We start from the raw sequence: 19,013 nt of genomic DNA, 5'->3' as shown, positions 1-19,013 counted from the left end.
CCCTCTGCATCCTCTTATATGTGCAAAGTGAAGTGTTCTGCAAAATAGCCATCTTTTACAAAATAAATGCATGAAGCCCCAAGGAAACATATGGAAAAAAATTATATTTCAGGGCAAAGTGATGGATAAATATAGATTATTCTCTGCAATGAATTATATAAGTGGAGACTAAGGAAGACTCCTTCTGCTGGCTGATTAGAAAAGGTCTGACTATGTCCTGAAATAATGTCACAGGTAGAACCAGATTAGGTTTTTCAGCCTCTGGCAGAGCCCATAAAAAAAACTCTCAATCAACATGGTCACTGGCTAAAGCAAGCATGTGCAAGCTTTGGCTGTCCAGGTGTTTTGGACTTCGATTCCCACAATTCCTACTGGCTGCTGAAGTCCAAAATACCTGGATGCAGGGCTGTTGCCAAGGGGAAGATGGTAAAAACATCAAAACACTCACTAAGAATCTCTCTTTCTTTGTTCTTTGACTTCCTCAAGTTGAAAAGTGAGCTGTGTAAAATACTTTAATTCTTGCAGTCTAGCAAGAGACACTGGCCACTGAAATATTTACACATCATCTTTAACTATGATTCTATTGCTTCTGATTTGATTGTATATTAGAAGTTAAATGAGAAATGCTGAATTTGAATCATGCATACCCATGCAGTGAGAGGGAGTTGAGATTTGAGAAAGAAAAGTAAGCTCCCAAAAGCCAAACACAGTTGAAGTCTTTATGATTAAGGCTGCAAAATGTCATGGGCCATTCCTATCAAAGGAACAGCACCCTCCGATGATTCAATCAGTTAGTTGAAATGGCATCAGGCTGGCATTCCAGAAACAGTAGGACTATAAAACACAACTTTTACATCATTGAATTATACTTTATTTATATTCCGTTCTAGCTCCCCGAGGGCACTCAGAGCGGATTACAGGTACATATATGGCAAACATTCAGTGCCGTTATACAATTGACAAAGACAGACAGTACATTAAACAGAGGCAAGGCTTCCCTCTTTTCCTCTCCGGCATCTGGCTATGCTCGACTTGGCCATGGGGAGGTGCTGTTGTTTCATTTTCCATGCCGAGGAGTCTGTCGTCCATGGATACCTTTCCTGGTCAGATTTTTGCCATATGTTTTTCAGGGTGCCTTATACCTCCCTGCCAAAGTGGTACCTATTTATCTACTTACATTGTTGCTTTCGAACTGCTAGGTGAGCAGAAGCTGGGCTGACAGTGGGAGCTCACCCTGACCCAGGCTCGAACTGCCAACCGTCCAGTCAGAAGAATCTTCTATAGCTGACAGTTTAACCCACTGTGCTAGCACGGCCCAAATGTAATATGCTCCCATTGGTGGAACCTTTTACTGAAGATGAGTCTAAGATTCCTGGGCTGGGGTATACTGATGTGTTCAGTGTCCTTGGGTATAAGCTCTGTGGGCACTGGAAAGCATGAGTAAATAGGAGGCCGAGTATGTTGCAAGCCTGAGAGAGCATTACAAACACAGACTAAGAATGTTATCCCACACTGCCCCCCCCCACCCCTATGTTACTAAACACTTTGAAACACAGATAGATAATGATGTACGACAGAGGCCACAATGTACAGGACTTTCTGTCTGCTCCCGTCATAAATCATTAGAAAAGCATCTCAAAAGTCTTGGGGAGGGGGGCTCAAGAATCAGTATATAACTGGGGAAAACAGCAAAAAAGTGATGGGAGTTGCCAAATTTGCCCATGTTGAATCATTTCAGTGAATCGTTATTGACATTTCTCTCCTAAAATCCTGCTTCATGAGCCTGGCATGGTAATTTTTAAAATTAATTTAATCTTTCAAAATACTGTACAAACATTTCAAAATATCTCTGTTATTCCTGTCTGTACCGCTAGCTTTTAAAGTTTTGGACTTCCGCAATGGAAAGCCCTGAGATTGGGAGGAAAGCCCAGTATCCTCAAAGTGGTGTCTAGAGGAGATGCTCGGGTTTACTCCAGAACACCAGGATTGGAGGTGAAAGCCCAGTAAGCCTAAAACATTTTTCCATTTTTTTTAATGGAGTGGGTGGGAACTACACTTGCTTGTGGAATAAGAATGAAAATGGATAATACTGGTAAACCGGCAACATAAGACTAGCATGTGATAAGGAATGAGAGATGGAACAATATCCTTTGTAATGCTACAAGACTAATGCTACAAAACTACCCCTGTCCCTCATGTGATACCTGCAGCACATACCCAAATGATGTATCCATCTATAGAGGACTCTCTCCTGAAGATAATGTTTGAAGATGTATGACTTCTGTGTGGGGTTCTGAGAGTTCACCTTTATGATGGTCTTAAGCAGGAATGGTTGCGGGAAAATGTGTCTGTTCCAAGACAAATTTGTTTTCCTGTAACTCAGCCTTCCCGGATCCCTTACAAGCCTAACTTTGGACCACGATGAACTCTGCCATCATTGCTATTTCTAAAGCAGAACAAAAACAACCAAAAAAGGAATCTGCCTCCTTTTACTTTTTTTTAGAGGGAGAGTGGGAAGGTTGCAGGAGGGAAAAAGAGAAGGGAAACTATCCTTTTAAAGAACATGAACCCCTTCCCTACATATACTTTCTTTGTGTCACCAGAAGCTGTTTCCATTCATGGAACAAAGTTTAGGATCCAAACTATTCAAAATAGCAGTGAACTATTTAATAACCATTTGCATAAACTATTTGGCAGATTACATTTAGTCTATGCCCTTTAAATATATTAGGTGAGATCTCTGAATGCCTTTGATAATGTTACATGAAGTTTATCTGGAAAGTATCCCCATATATGCAATTTATTTCAAGGCTCTTGAGACCTTTGTTCAACCAGGCTCACGTATGAAAAGCCAAGAATGTAATTTCTGAGTTCTCCCTTTCCTTTGTCTTTGTAGAAAGGACCTTTTGTGGTCTTAATCTCAATTGTGCTTTTGAATGTGCATTTCTGTTCTTTGAAGCATTGAAAAAGGGGGGCAGGAAAGTATTTCTATTGCCGCATAACATTTGGACTTATTATATACGCTGGTATCATGTAATACAATGGTGCATAATTTCTTTTCCAGCACTCCATGAAGTTGGCTTTCATTGAATTCACTCAGTGGTTAATGCGATGATTGCACTGTGCCCTTTCCTATTACAGTACTTGGTGCGGTAGGTGGTTTCTTTGCATTTGCAAAAGTGTTTGATTTTGCTGAGCAACACTTTAGACAAAAAATTGTTCAACATCCAGCAGCTGAGATGAGTTAACCCACACAGATGTTCCTATTCAGTCAGTCCCCATAAAGATAGTTACAAGTGGATTGATTCATCACGAATTGCAATTCCTAGTATGGAAATACTGATTTCATAGTGTATCCCCATCACATGATTCTCTTTGAATTGAATGCTAAATATGAAACAAAAGAAATGAAGCAGACATAGTACATATTAAAATGAAAACTCAAACTTGATATTGACACTAGATATGTTCAAGTGCAACAAAGAAAAGTCTAAAATCAGGAACTGTCTTGGAATCTCTCGAATGATTGCCCTTCATCTCAAGGCTACTTGGAGGCAGCAGTTTTTGTCTGTCTTCCCTTGCCACTGCCAAATGGCCCTAGAAAACGAGAAGCCATTGGTGTTATGTATCAAAATAATTCCAATCTAGATGTGTAACTCAGCAGGAATAATTATAAAGGTTATCTTGTTTCAGTTTAACCTTGTTTGAACCACAAGTTCTTACCGAGTTCTGGTGCTTTTCTGTGTCCTCGATTTTCCTTGTTTCTTGCTGTTGCTTCTTCACTGAATCTTTGGATCTTAATTTCTGCCTCAAAATCTCTGGTCCTTTGGCTCTTTGATCCTGACTTTAGGCTTGTTTTTTTACTCATTTCCCTGGTTCATCCTTTGGCCTTGACTTTCAATTTGTTTATCAACCCTATGTCCTGATTTGGCCTACAAATTTACTGTAATTGTTCATGAGTTCTTATTTCCAGCTGATTACCACAAGATCTTAATAATACTGTTAAGAATTGCTGTTAGGGGTTCTACTTATCCTTACCTCCTTGACCTTCTTCCTCTTCTACCATTGTGACCATTAACCAGACATCATTACCCCATTGTGGCCCCAACCAGACATCCTTGCCCTCCATTAGATGCTACCCCCACAGATATCATGTGTTTGAACTAAAGCTTTTCAGCATCTTTTATGTTGAATTCTTGGAAGCAAAAGATGTAACAGAAATAAACATAACATAATAGATTGCTTAATACATATAAATCCTGACTGATATCCTAACTCTAACCCTCCTCTATCTCCGACTCTAACTCACCTAACCACTCAAACACCTAAAGCTCAGGGTTGTTGTATGTTTTCCGGGCTGTATGGCCATGTTTTAGAAGTATTCTCTCCTGACGTTTCGCCCACATCTATGGCATGCATCCTCAGAGGTTGTGAGGTTTGGAGAAACTTAAGCAAGGAAGGTTTATATATATCTGTGGAAAGTCCAGGGTGAGAGAAGAACTCTTTGTCAGTTGGAGGCCAATGTGAATGTTGTAGTTAATCACCTTGATTAGCATTGAATAGCTTCATCTCCTGGCTTCTTCCTGCCTGGGGGCATCCTTTGTTCAGAGTCGTTAGCTGCCCCTGGTTCCCATGTCTGGAACTCCTCTGTTTTTCGGAGTGTTGCTTCTTATTTACTATTCTGATTTTTGAGTTTTTACATACTGGTAGCCAAATTTTGTTCATTTTCATGGTTTCCTCCTTTCTGTTGAAATTGTCCACATGCTTGTGAATTTCAATGGCTTCTCTGTGTAGTCTGACATGATAGTTGTTGGAGTGGTCAAGCATTTCTGTGTTCTCAAATAATATACTGTGTCCAGGTTGGTTCATCAAGTGCTAAAGTGAGCCTAAAGCTCACTTTCTAATTCCTAATCCTGACTCACTACTTCTCTCATCATCTCACTGTCACCCACCAATCTTTTCAAAATGCTCTCAAACATCCCAGCAATAGCATTGCTTTCTCTCACCCCTTCCCAAAACAACCTTATAACATCTACTTCACATACTTTACCTTGGTGTTGATGTTGTTTGCCTTCAAGTTCTTTTTAACTCATAGTGACTCTAAGATGAACCTTTCACAGGGTTTTCTTGACAAGATACCTCATCACACGGGGCTAAAATTGACAGCTCCCATTAGATGATGTTGTGCCAGCTCCGTGGGTGGAGGGCAGAACTGGTGCACGGCCGCAGCAACACGGGAGGCTTCCTATGTTGCCATTTAATTTAATGGGGGGAAGCCGCATGCACCACATGCACACCATGCTTCTTCCCATGGGATCAACAGCTGCAGGAGCTGGGCAATGCGGGTCGAGGGGCGGTGGCTTCCCCAGGCCCCGAGGTGAAGCGAAGCAAGGTGAGCCTTTTTTGGTGACTGTGTGATGAGGCCAAGGGGGGTCGGCTATTGCTTCCCTCTGAGGCTTAGGGAATGTGGCTTGCTCTAGGTCACCCAGTGGGTTTCCATGGCTGAATAGGAATTTAAATCCTGGTTTCTAGAGACCTAGTCCAATGCTCACACCACTGAACCACACCAGCTATACTAAATACGGCCTGCATAACTCATGAATATCATAGCTGCCAGAAGCCTGCTATAGTGCAAGTTAGTGTGTAATATGGCTGCAATTGAGAATCACCTGCTTGCACCACAGAAAGCCCCTTGTTCCATCTTTGGCATCTCCAGATAGGGCTTGGAAGAACTCAATTCCAAAGCTGTGGGAAGTCATAAGAGGGCTGAGCCAGATCAGAGCTTGGAAATGCTGCTTCTTGGGACTATAATGCCCATAATTTCCTAGCCACTATAGTCAGAATCCTATGGGAGCTGTAATCCAAACAGACATGTTTTCTACAGTCCAGGCTGAATGGACTAGTGGCATGACTAGCACAACTTTTATACATTTCTTTAAACCCAATTCGCCATTACATTTAATCAAATATTGTGTCAGAAGTGCACAGTCAATTCCTTTGTTTTACAACATTCGTGTGGATTAAACAATCTGCTTTCTCCTCATGGGAGTCTGGCTACATTAAAAACCCATTAGACCTAGATGAATGACCTGAGGGAGATTCATTTCCAGTTCAGCTGCAAGAATCTTACTTAGCATCAAAAACGTTCGTCCGTAAGGCATCCATAATGAGGGGCAAGTCTCAAACATAATCTCTGATGTGTCTAGAAACGGGACGTATTTTGAAGCATGGAATTATTAAACAATCTTGTAATAAAGTTAAGAATTTTGAAAGGTTTGAATCGTTGAAAAGATTTGCCCATTTCATCATCTACAGGAACAGGAACATTTCTGAAAAATTAAACAAATCTGTACTATTATAAAAAATTACATATTATCCCAATCTCTTCACTTATTTTGTCAATATTATCAATAGATAATACTGTTGGATGGAGTAAATGTTTAACTACAATGACATCAACACCAAATTTATACTTAGTCTTAACAGTGGTTTTTTTTATTTGTGATGATCTGTTGTGTGTGGGGAGCCTAGATTTACACTGATTTCAATGAATTCCCCAAGTCCCTTTTTAATTACTGTAGAGCCAAAAATGCCAGCTGAGATCAAATGTATGAAAGCACGCTATTTACATTTCATTAAATGGGAACAAGCCTTCCGTGTTTGAGAGTGTATTCCAAACATCTGCTAGTACAAGGTATTGTGTAGTACTATTCCAATTGATCTAAAAAAGATGACAGATGGATGACTAACTGACATGAATACAACACTCTTCTTTCACTAGAACACTTGATGAAAGCCCAAATAAGATGCCCATAGTTAGTTTAGGAATTTAGATCACCAATGAGGAATTACAGTATATTTTTAATTGAAAGGCACAGAATGAATCTTGCTATTCAACTATTGACTGAGATAATATATGTGAAGCACTTTGAACACTTCAAATAAGATTTCAAAATACTGAATATTAATTTAAATATTTTCTAAAGCATATCCAGCAGCCTATCACAATTCATACATTGTCTGCTCTTCATACCCACAGATTCTGCATCCTTGTCTTTAAAATATTAAACAACAACAGCAATAACAACAACGATAATAACCCCCAAAACCAAACCTTAATGTTGATGTTTTATATAAGGGACACAATTTTACACCATTGTATATAATGGGACTTGAGCATGCACTGATTTGGATATCAATTGAAGTCTTCAGCTGATCTCAAGGGCTCACTATACTGACTTTAAACTAATTTGTTTGTAAGGAATAACAAGGCAATCTTATGATCCAGTTCTGGGAGCAGCATAATAATCACAATTCTATGTTCAGTAAATAGTTACAGTAGAATGAAACTTTTAGATGCATAATGGCGTATTATTATGGTGTTACGCTCTTGTGCTGCTGAACTGCTTACCTGAAGGTTTGCAGTTCAAATCAGTGAGACAGGGTGAGCTCCCATCTGTCAGCCCAGCTCCTGCCAACCTAGCATTTCATAAACATGCAAATGTGAGTAGATAAATAGGTCCCTCTTCAGCCGGAAAAGGCAAAGAGATGCTTCAAGCAATCTTGCTGGCCACATGACCAGGAGGTGACAACGCAGGCTCCTTGGCTTGAAAATGGAGAAAAAAGCAACTCCCCAAAACCAGAGATGAGCTCCGTCTCCAGAAGCTGGAAATGAAAGGAGAAGCCTTTGCCTTGTTTCTGTTTGTATGTCTTATTGTATTTGACTCTAAGGGAATTGAATGTTTGCCTATGTAAATGCTGCAATTCGCTCTGAGTCCCTTAGGGGAGAAGGGCAGAATATAAATAAAGTCTATCATTATTATTATTATTATCATCATTATTTTATTTCTTACCCATCTCTCCTCCTGGCTTGAGGCGGATCACAGCACAGTCAAAACACACAAACATTGCAAAAATTCTATAAAAATATTAAAATGTAGTTCTAGAAAAGATAAATTTGAAAATATAATTCTATAAAATACATACTAAATAGACAGGACAGAGATGAAAACATTCAACTTTAAAATTCATGCTTAAAACTGGCTGGGTAGGCATGCAGGAAGAGATAGGTCTTTAGATGGATTTAAACTCCAACAGCTCATTTAGCTGTCAGAGCTCTTTCAACAGGTCGTTCCACAGTCTTGGGGCAATCGATGAAAATGTCCTCCAGGTGACAGTTGCCAGTCGGGTTCTGGCTGGTTGAAGTAGATGCAACTTATGAGTTAAATTTTGTACAATGTGTTTTATTATTTAATGTTATTTGCTTTTATATGAACTGTTGTTTTAGTGTACTGTTTTCGGGCATTGAATTTTTGCCTATTTATTGTAAGCCGGCTTGAGTCCCCTCGAGTGAGAAAGGCGGGGTAAAAATGCTGTAAATAAATAAATAAATAAAAAAATACTGTACTGGAGAAGGCAATCCTGTAGGTAACCTGTGTTAATGGTTGGAGAAAAAAATAAATAAATAGAAATTTTACCACAGTTTCTGAATCAAGATAAACCCTGCAGTATAATAAAATGTCACTCAGGCTTGTGCAACAGGCAATAGTATCTTTACTTCAGTTCAAAAGTTCAAACAGGGCAACAATATATATATAACAGTCTTTCTGAATGCACACAGAGAACATGGGAATAAACAGTCCCTTTAAATATGTTTTTAAATATGCAATTTCTCTCTTCAGAATTCTGGCTCCTGACTGGCTCAGCCAATCAGCTGTCTCCACATGCTCTTTCCAGTTAACTCACTACATCACAATATCTTTCATAAATCACAACCTGGACACAAACTATATAGGGCTTCAAAGGTCAAAACTAAAACCTTGTACTTTCCCTGGAAACTAATTGGCAGCCAGTAGGGTGACTTTAGGATAGGTGTGATATGCTCACTTCTAACAAATCTGGCTGCTATATTTTGAAACAGCTGGAGTTTCCGAACTTGGTACTAATGTAACCCAATGTAAAGTGCATTGCAGAAGTCTGACCTTGAGGTTATCAGCATGTTCACTACCATCTTTAAGTCTTCTAATTCTAGGAAGGGGAGCAGTTGGCATATCAGCCAAAGCTGATATATTTCTCCCAGCAGCTTCATGAAAATATTAAAAAGCATTGGGAATAGAATGGCACCTGGTGGGATGCCACATAACACTCCTTTTTTTAATAAAGGAGGCCTGATAACTATTGAAGAGCAATCTTAGAACTTTTACTCCTCTCTGTGCTTATCACAAGTTTGCTCAGCAATGCTGCCCCTCAAATTACATATGGATAGTGATGCATGAATCAAACACTGTCTGTGTATTTCAGCAGGTCATGCTACCTTCTCCTCCATGCTAATGGGTTTGCATGGAAAATAATACTCCAAATAATACACACTCTAATATGAAGCCCCTTCAATGCAAGAATACGTTCCTCCCCACTCTTTTATTAACATCTGTTTTATCACGATCCATCACTTGCAAATGTAATGCAATATTTTCCAAAGTCATATATATGTAAATATTTCCATAAATTTCAAGAACAGGGACTCCTTCCCATTGGACCACTGAGTCTGTAGACACAAGGCAATCTGGCACCACTTCAGAAGATAGAAAATCCACCCCTTTAGAAGAGAGGGAATCCTATATGAGCAGATTTCATGGCAGACTTTGCTGGCATCCCCATTTGCTCTCTTTTGATGCAAACTGTGACTTTTTATAAGCAGGTTCTCTTTTGACGCAAAGTTCCTTGACACAAAATGGAATTCATGTGTACACATACACACATATACAGACAGTCACTGAGTTAATACAAATTCAGCTTAAGAGCAAAGCGACAGTGCCTATCTTGTTTGTAACTTGGGGACTGCCTGTATTGCCGTGGTCATGTTCCAGAAGCATTCTCTTCTGACATTTTGCCCACATCTATGGCAGGCAACCTCTGCCATAGATGTGGGTGAAATGTCAGGAGAGACTGCTTCTAGAACATGGCCATACAGTCCGGAAAACTCACAGCAGCTCAGTAATTCCGGCCATGAAAGCCTTCCACAACACATAATAAGGGTGGCGAGAAGTTTTTCAGCTCTAGGAGAAAATGTGTTTGCTTGTTTAAGCTGACCAAGCTTTAACATCAACTAATTGCTGTTGAAAAGCACATTTCACTCTACAAAGATGTGGCAGAGCCAGAAACACAGAACTAATAGAATGTTGCTGGAGCTTGGCCATCCATTCCCCTGTGGTCTTACATATGAGGCTGTTTACATAAACTGGTACTTGAAGACAACATCCCATGCCCAATTACTGTGCCACAGGCATTTTCTCTGGCCTTTTCCTGGAAGTTGACTGAAAAGAACATCTACACCAATTCTCAAGAAATCACACCCTCTAACATTTTACAGTCAAAAATGGGGACAAATGTGGCTAAGCAACATCAGACAGCAAAAGGTATTAATGAAGGAGAACACACAAACTAGGAGAAACTATAAAAGTTTGTGTTTCTTGAGTTAATTGAAGTCATATAGGATCGAAATTGGCCCCTGGACCATCAGAACATATCCACCTATGGTTTAGACCAGTGGTTCCCAACCAGTGGTTCCATGCAGGGCTGTAGCCAGAAAATTTTTTTGGGAGGGGTTTTGAAAATTTCGGGGGGGGGGGGGTTGAACCCCTAGCACATACCCCTCCCCGCTACAAACCTGTCAATATCTGCTTGATAGTGCCTGGAGGGACTCTTAATGTTTTGCATCTCATAGACTTAGCATGGGGATTTGGTTAACCAGTTAAAATTCATGAGTAAACGAGATTTTTTTTATAACTTGAAAAATTTCGGGGGGGGGGTTGAACCCCTAACCCCCCCCTCGCTACAGGCCTGGTTCCATGGGCCACCAGCGGTCCCCAAGAACTGAAATATGGTCCGTGGCCTGACCGTTACTACACCGTTGCAACGAGAGAGACTGGTGTCACGAAACCCTCTTATAGTGGCGAGGCAAGGGGGATGTCGGGAGGGAAGAGGCTGACTTCCCACGAAAGGCATGACAACAAGTCTCCTGACTGCTGCTTCTCCTCCTCCTCCCTCCCCCTGAGCGGTACCTGGAAGCAGGGGCGCCTTGGTGTCTTTGCTTTTAGACCTGTTCCTGGGGTTATTTGGGATGCTGATTCAGAAAATTGCATTGGATAGACCACATCAGCTCTAGATTTTTAAATATGGTTTTCTGTGGGCAAGCAGATGGCAACGACTGGATGGCATATGTTCTGTATCAGAACCTAGAGCTGATGTGGTCTATCCGATGCAGTTTTCTGAATCAGCACCCCAAATAACCAAAACAAATCTAAAGTTGACCAAAAACTGATTCGTAACCCTTTTAGTACTAATGTTGGAGAGAGGTCCCTGGTCAAAAAAAGGTTGGGAACCACTGGTTTAGAGACTCGGGCACTTTCCGCACTGTCTTTATATCCCAGGAACTGGTCCCAGGTTATCTGCTTTGAACTGGATTATATGAGTATCCACTTTCTGATAATATGGGATAAGCAGATAATCTGTAATCAGGGCAGTGTAGAAGGGGTCTCAGAGCTTGGGAGATTCTGGTACATTTAACCCTCCATACTTTCCTATGGCATAATCCTATGGGATCTCTTATATTTGACATATCTTTGATGACATATCAGAATATCTCATTCTCATCCTAGTTGTACATTCACTTAAAGGAAACATTTTATATTGGATTAGTTCCCAGAACTGTGCATATACCAGTAAGGATTTCTTTTTGGAAGAAATAATTGAAGCTGAGCTGAGTGGGCATGACGGAGGCCACAGTAAGGTCAAAATATTAGAGAGGCAATGTGGTTGGAAGGACTATTTCATTCCCTCCTCCATTATAAGGGTTTTCTTTTATTCAGATACCTGTCAACTTAACTAAAAGCTGCTTTACAATGTTTCCTGAAGCATCGGCTGCAGCTAGAGCAGACGGCATATTTTGAAAAGGGAAGCAAAGAACAGAGCAAGAAATAGGGCTTTGAAAGAGAAAATGAATTTTAGTGCCCTGGATCACTAGAAGAGTACATCGTCCTTGAAGGTGTCAAAAGAGGTTGTTCAAATCAAAACAAAATTGGTAATATTTTTGGTTGCCCTTCACAAAAGTCGTCCTTCACTTTTATTAAAATACAAAGTGATCAAAGTTGCCTGACATTGCCAATCATTGGTGGATAAAACCCACTTCTGTCAGAACAGTAAGGTCCACCATTACAAATGCTGCCAGTATAATGCAGTATGATGGGGTGGGCAACTGGAGCAGATCCAGGGGTCAGTTTCCTGTAACTGGAATTCTTTGAAGCTTGTACAGACTGCCAAAAAAGCAGAAAAACAAAATCAATCAGAAGTACTGCAGACAGAAATCTACTTATGAGGTTTTTTTAAAAAAAGTTAAACATTAGTACTCTCCCCATGGGTTTCAGGAAAGGCAATTCATCTTTCCTTTCATTTTTTTTTAAGGGGGTAGGGGTTGTTTGACCAAACAATGGCAATCTAAGGGGTCTGGTGGTAATGAAGATCACAAAAACTACACATGACCTTAGGACTCTTCTTTGTCCATCTCTGATGAATGACAAAAAGCCAAAAAAAGTCTATACAAAATGAAGAAAATGTCATACAACCAAGGTGATACCTATAGGTCAGTGGTTCTCAACCTTCCTAATGTTGTGACCCCATAATACAGTTCCTCATGTTGTGGTGACCCCCAAACATAAAATTATTTTGTTGCTACTGTAATCACAGAACTGTAATTTTGCTACTGTTATGAATCGTAGTGTAAATATCTGATATGCAGGAGCTATATTCATTCACTGGACCAAGTTTGCACAAATTTGAATACTAGTAGGGTTTGGGCGGGGTTGATTTTGTCATTTGGGAGTTATAGTTGCTGGGATTTATAGTTAACCTACAATCAAAGAGCATTGTGAACTCCACCAATGATGGAATTGAACCAAACTTGGCACACAGAACTCCCATGACCAACAGAAAAAACTGGAAAGGTTTGGTGGGCTTTGACCTTGGTTTTGAAGGTATAGTTTACCTACATCCAGAGAGCACAATGATGTACAGTAGAGTCTCACTAATCCAAGCTAAATGGGCCGGCAGAAGCTTGGATAAGCGAATATCTTGGATTATAAGGACTGATCAAGGAAAAGCCTATTAAACATCAAATTAGATTATGATTTTACAAATTAAGCACCAAAACTTCATGTTATACAACAAATTTGACAGAAAAAGTAGTTCAATATGCAGTAATATTATGTTGTAATTACTGTATTTATGAATTTAGCACCAAAATATCACGATATATTGGAAACATTGACTACAAAAATGGCTTGGATTATCCAGAGGCTTGGATAAGCGAGGCTTGGATTAGTGAGACTCTACTGTATCTGGATAAAACTTGCCACAAATTCTCAAGATGGCCAAATGTGAACACTGGTGGAGTTTGGGGGAAATAGACCTTGACATTTGGTAGTTGTAGTTGCTGGTATTTATAGTTCACCCACAATCAAAGAGCATTTGGAATAGGTGGAGAGATCTTCAACCTTCTCTGCCAAAGGGGTTTCTAAGATCATCAGAAATATGTGTTTTCTGATGGCCTTTAGAGACCCCTCTGAAATCCACCTTGCGAGTCTCCCAGGGGTCCCGAGCCCCAGGTTGAGAAACTCTGATTATAAGGACCTTTTCACATGAGCTAAACATCGGTGGCAGCGATGGATTTTTTGTTGCAGTTTTGCCACAAGCCTGTTGGCTCTCATCACACAGCAGAAAAATACTACTGGGGCAGCTATGTGGCAAAAGTACCAAAAAATCTCTGCTGCCGCCAAAAAATAGCCGGCAGTACATGGCTTCCTGTCTTTCCATAGGAAAAGATGGGTTGAGCCGCTTACTGAGCTAATCACATGGGGGGAAGCCGAGATGATGCGGGGTGACAGGTCCCCACACCCCTTGGGTAGGTGCCGCAGGGATCTCAGCGATCCGCGGCAATGCTTGGCAATTACGATGCTGTGTGTGAAGAAGTCCCAAGTCATGCTACATAAAGTATACAGCTCTCGTTCAGAATATCTCAAACACTGTACTATAGGAAGGTCCATGCTTTGAGATCTCTAGGGGAAGCCATTATCTCCATCCTATCATCTCATTGCTTCATCTAGTAGCAATATGGGACAAGGTCTTCTCAGTGGCCTAGAGAGATCAAACTATGTCCTTCCTGGCTATCCACCCATGAAGAAGCAAAACCTTTTTGTTTTGTTTTGTTTCAGTAGCCTTTTGATTGCTCATTGTTCAGGGGAGAAGGCTTTTCACAATGCATGCATTGCTTATATTTGTCTTTTTGATGGGTGTGCTTGTAACTGCTTTTACTGATAGCTTAATTGTAGTTTTAAATTTTACATCATGTTAACTTTTAATGTAGGTTATTAAAGTTTTGAAAGCCATCTTGACACCTGGTTTGTGAAAAAAGTGAGATGATGATGATTCATCTTGAATTTTTATCTTTGATGAATTTTGATTTGTTTCATTCCAGTGTAGCTAGTTCACAGAACTTTATCACATGGAGGTGACAAACAGGCATCGAATCACAGCATCATGCACTACCTACTGCTGGTCTACTACCTCAACTTCTACCTTTTGAAAAGAAAGTATTTATAAGCATTCTGGATGCCAGGCATGACTCTGTAATAGTTTTCTTATGTTGATTTGATCCATGGATCCTATGGCGTATGTAGGTATATAAACCTAAAGAGCTCTGTTGCAATGTTATTCCTCTATTCATGAGTGAACCAGGTCCCTTCCAATGCACTTTAGATATGTGTTTCCATGTCTACCTTAGTTTTCTAGTCCTACATGCAGATTCTGTCTTAGCAATGAGTCTGATCAGGAACTTCGTCTCTTACTATGTGGAGCTTTTCTTTTCAAATACTCCTAACAATTCCAGATACCCTTTCATTTATCTAACTCATAATTCTTTAGGGGCTCTGCCCTTCCTAGTTGTTTCAATGGCACAGCACAGGACACTTTTCAGAGCAAGTATAATGGCTCACCTTACTCTCTTACATTGTGGTGCTTGTGTAGTACAATGCTAACTAACCTGTTAATTCTATGGTAAACTGCTACTGGTTAATTTAATTGTTGGTGAAACATGGCACTAAAATTAGTTTCTGAATCCAGGCTGAAACAATCAGAAATATAAAGACTGATAATGTCAACTGCATTACTAGTCACAGTTCATTCATTACTGCACTATATGAGGGACAATGCAGTAAAACCCTTTTGATCCACATTTTGAATTATAATTATATTTATGGACTAATATGTGGACCAGAATGCATGTACCCATCAGATTGTGCATTTTTAAGTTTGCTATTCCAGGTCTTAGGTCAAATTGCAAACAAAAATATGTGATTTGGTTGAAAATACATGCCAAAATGTCAGCAGAAATGTGCACTAAAATATGGTCTGGAATTCAGTATGGGACTTAAGTCTATGTTAAGTGGACTTACATTTATGGGAAATGGAGCTGAGCAGTTTCGCAACATATGTGTTCAGCAATGGGCTGCCCTGACATTACTGCGTGAGCCTTATTATTGCATTCACGTGAAACTGATATGAACTAGAAATAGACTAATACATCTACATTGTCCTGTCCTATTTTGCTTTGTGGTTACACATGAGATACAAAATATGAAACTATTGCTTTGTGCTAGCAGAGGGCACTATGCCTGCAGAGCAGATGTTCAATGAATCTGAAAAAAAAATACATTTCATAAATAATCCTTTGGCACTTTCTAGAAAGATCTGACAATAACGTTGGTAGTGCCTTTTGTAACATTTTTCTCTTTCAAGAAAGGAAGAATTGATGGCTGATATAAAGGACTATGCTGACACAAATTATTGCAAATTGCATAAAGAGTCTCTGGTATGCTTCTACACTGACTACATTGGTAGTGTTATAGGTAATTACTATTCATCTCTAATACATTTTGGGCAATACAAAATTAAACTCTAATTTATTCAACTTTTTTCATTTTACACATTCAGAGATTTCTTTGATCACAAGGCTAAAAAGAGCACAGAAGGGCATTACATAGCATGAAAAGTTATGCATCGTCAGATAATGTTACTTCTCTACTGAGCGATTCTTGCATGCCATCTGGACATAAAACTATTGAGAATTTGATGGAAAAGTAAGGAAGAACAGATTCATTTCTATATCACTCAGTTTCTTTTCAACTGCTAATGTGCAGAGGGAATTTCATTTGTATACATTGATCCAGCTTTGCATATGGCCCATAGCACACAAAAGGAAATACTTTCCAGCTGTTGAATTTTCATGTATTGTAATTATATGTCCAACTGATTTGAATATGGTGCTCACAGAGCTCTTCAATATGGATTAAAATCTTTAATAGCTACAGGGAAAGGTTTTTAAAGCTCAGATTAAATTTTTTTTTGTCTTCTCAGATATACCAGGAAACTACAAAGCATCAAAGGCATATACTTTTCATCGCCATTCGAAGGAAACGTTCTGCTCCATTGGGTATTTCCAGTTATGCTAACTCATAAGGATAGAGAAGGGCACAGTATAAATAAACTGTATCATTCAAGGCATGTCCATCTGAAGAATGATCCTTGAGAAACAGAATGTATAATAGCTTACAGTCTGCTCTTAATTGAATGAATTGCTCCCCCTCCCCAACACTGGAATGTGAGAAGGTCTCTGTCAAAGTTGATTTGTAGGTGTTCTAATGTGTAATACTTGTTTGTGTCACTAGATGCCACTAAAATAATGCACTGAGGGTCAGGTCTCTGAGGACAGTGGGTCAATCTGCTAGAGTTGGGTCCCAGGAAACCCCCTTCTCCGCCTGCCCCTGTGGATATAAAAATCTATGGGTATTCAAGTCCCATTATATATGGCAAAATAAAATGTTATCCTATATATAACACAGCACCATCAGGGTTTGTTTTTTTATTATTAAAAACAACATCAAGCCAAATCTTGGGATACAGAATTTGTGGATATGGAGGGCTGATTGTCTTCTTCTGGAGAACAAGCCCTATGAGGAGTGGCTTAAAGAGCTGGGTATGTTTAGCCTGCAGAAGGGTAGGCTGAGAGGAGACATGATAGCCATTAATAAATATGTGAGGGGAAGTCATAAGGAGGAGGGAACAAGCTTGTTTTCTGCTGCCCTGGAGACTAGGACACGGAACAACGGCTTCAAACTACAGGAAAGGAGATTCCACCTGAACATCAGGAAGAACTTCCTCACTGTGAGAGCTGTTTGGCAGTGGAACTCTCTGCCCTGGACTGTGGTGGAAGCTCCTTCTTTGGAGGCTTTTAAGTAGAGGCTGGATGGCCATCTGTCAGGGATGCTTTGTATGTGATTTTCCTGCTTCTTGGCAGAAAGGGGTTGGGCTGGATGGCCCATGGGGTCTCTTCCACCTCTAGCATTTTATGATTCCGTGCCTAAGAAAACCCTATGAAATTCTTGAAGGGCAATGGCTTCCCAGTTATCAGTGTCTATGCCACAGTTTTTGAGGTTAGCTTTAAGCCCATCTTTAAATCTCTTTTCCTGTCCACCAACATTACTTTTTCCGGTCTTGAGTTGGGAGTATAGTAAGCACTTTGGGAGATGCTGATCTGGCATTCAGAGAACATGGCCAGTCCAGCGGAGTTGATGGCATAGGAGCATCGTTTCAATGCTGGTGGTCTTTGCTTCTTCCAGCACACTGACATTTGTCCACCTGCCTTCCCAAGAGAGTTGCAGGATTTTTCGGAGGCAACACTGATGGAATCATTCTAGAAAAAGAGTGTGAGGTCTGTAGACAATCCATGTTTCACAGGCATATAACAGGATTGGGAGGACAGTAGCTTTTTTAAACAAGCACCTCTGATCCTCAAACACTCTCTGCTTCATTTGGAAAAATGCTTCACTCGCAGAGATCAAGCGGTGTTGTATTTCAGCCTCAATGTTGACTTTTGTGGAGAGGTGGATGCCAAGGTAGCGGAAATGGTCAACATTTTCTAATGTTACACCGTTAAGCTATATTTCTGGCTTTGCAGAGGAGTTGGCTGATGCCTGCTGGAAGAGCACTTTGGTTTTCTCAGCCTTCAATGAGAGGCCTAGCTTCCCGGATGCTTCTGCAAAGATGTTTAGAGTGGCATGTAGGTCTTCTTCTGAATGAGCACAGAGTATGTTTCTAAATAGATTACAAATGTTTTAAAACCGGGGAGAGGGCGGCATGGGATAAGGTCCCGAAAAACACTAGATAAATCTTTGGTCTGATTCATCACAATTCTTCTTATAGTCTTAGCATCATGTCACAGTACCACATTTTGACATGAGACTGTTGGGTACACACTACTATGCCACTGTATTTTTCTTGGGTCAGAATTATTTCAGAAATCATGACACTATGGTTATGTAGTAGTCATCATACTCCATCTCGACTTTATTTATTTATTTATTTGCAGTATTTATATTCCGCCCTTCTCACCCCGAAGGGGACTCAGGGAGGATCACAATGTACACATACATGGCAAACATTCAATGCCCTATGAACATAGAGACAGAGACACAGAGGCAATTCAACTTTCTCCAGCTTCTAGCTTCCTGAGGTGATGCTCGATTCTGGCCACAGGAAGAGCAGCTGCTTCATCATCCACTGTGACGCCGAGTCCTTGGATACTTCCTCATTCCAAATGCTGCTGGATTATTTTTATAGTGTCGTAAATTAGTTAAATTAACCTCCCCTCATAAGTGGTACCTACATTTCCTACTTAATAGATGTAACTATCTTTCGGGTTGCTTAGATCAACAACGAGCAGGGCTATTTTTTATTTTAATGGTCGGGTGCTCACTCCGACACGGGCTGGCCTCGAACTCATGACCTCTTGGTCATAGTGATTTATTGCAGCTGGCTACTAGCCAGCCTGCACCACAGCCTGACTTCCTCATTTACTGGCACAACCCCATATCATGCTGTCAGCTACCTATATTGAAAGGCACCAT

General features: G+C 40.2%; 1 long non-coding RNA gene across 2 annotated transcripts; it reads left to right on the top strand.

Annotated features, from left to right (window-relative positions):
* The first annotated feature begins 17 nt into the window (after positions 1–17).
* Positions 18–16,944, top strand: LOC134297364 (uncharacterized). 2 transcript variants are annotated; one of them, XR_010004072.1, is made up of 3 exons: positions 18–2,003; positions 3,065–3,152; positions 16,465–16,944. It is a non-coding gene; the product is annotated as an uncharacterized LOC134297364 (long non-coding RNA). The 2 variants fall into 2 exon arrangements; XR_010004071.1 differs by lacking the exon at positions 16,465–16,944 and adding an exon at positions 7,040–9,154.
* Positions 16,945–19,013: the final 2,069 nt, after the last annotated feature.

Source organism: Anolis carolinensis, chromosome 3, assembly GCF_035594765.1.
Source record: "Anolis carolinensis isolate JA03-04 chromosome 3, rAnoCar3.1.pri, whole genome shotgun sequence".
Lineage (NCBI taxonomy): Eukaryota > Metazoa > Chordata > Lepidosauria > Squamata > Dactyloidae > Anolis > Anolis carolinensis.
This window is presented reverse-complemented; position numbering and strand designations above follow the sequence as displayed.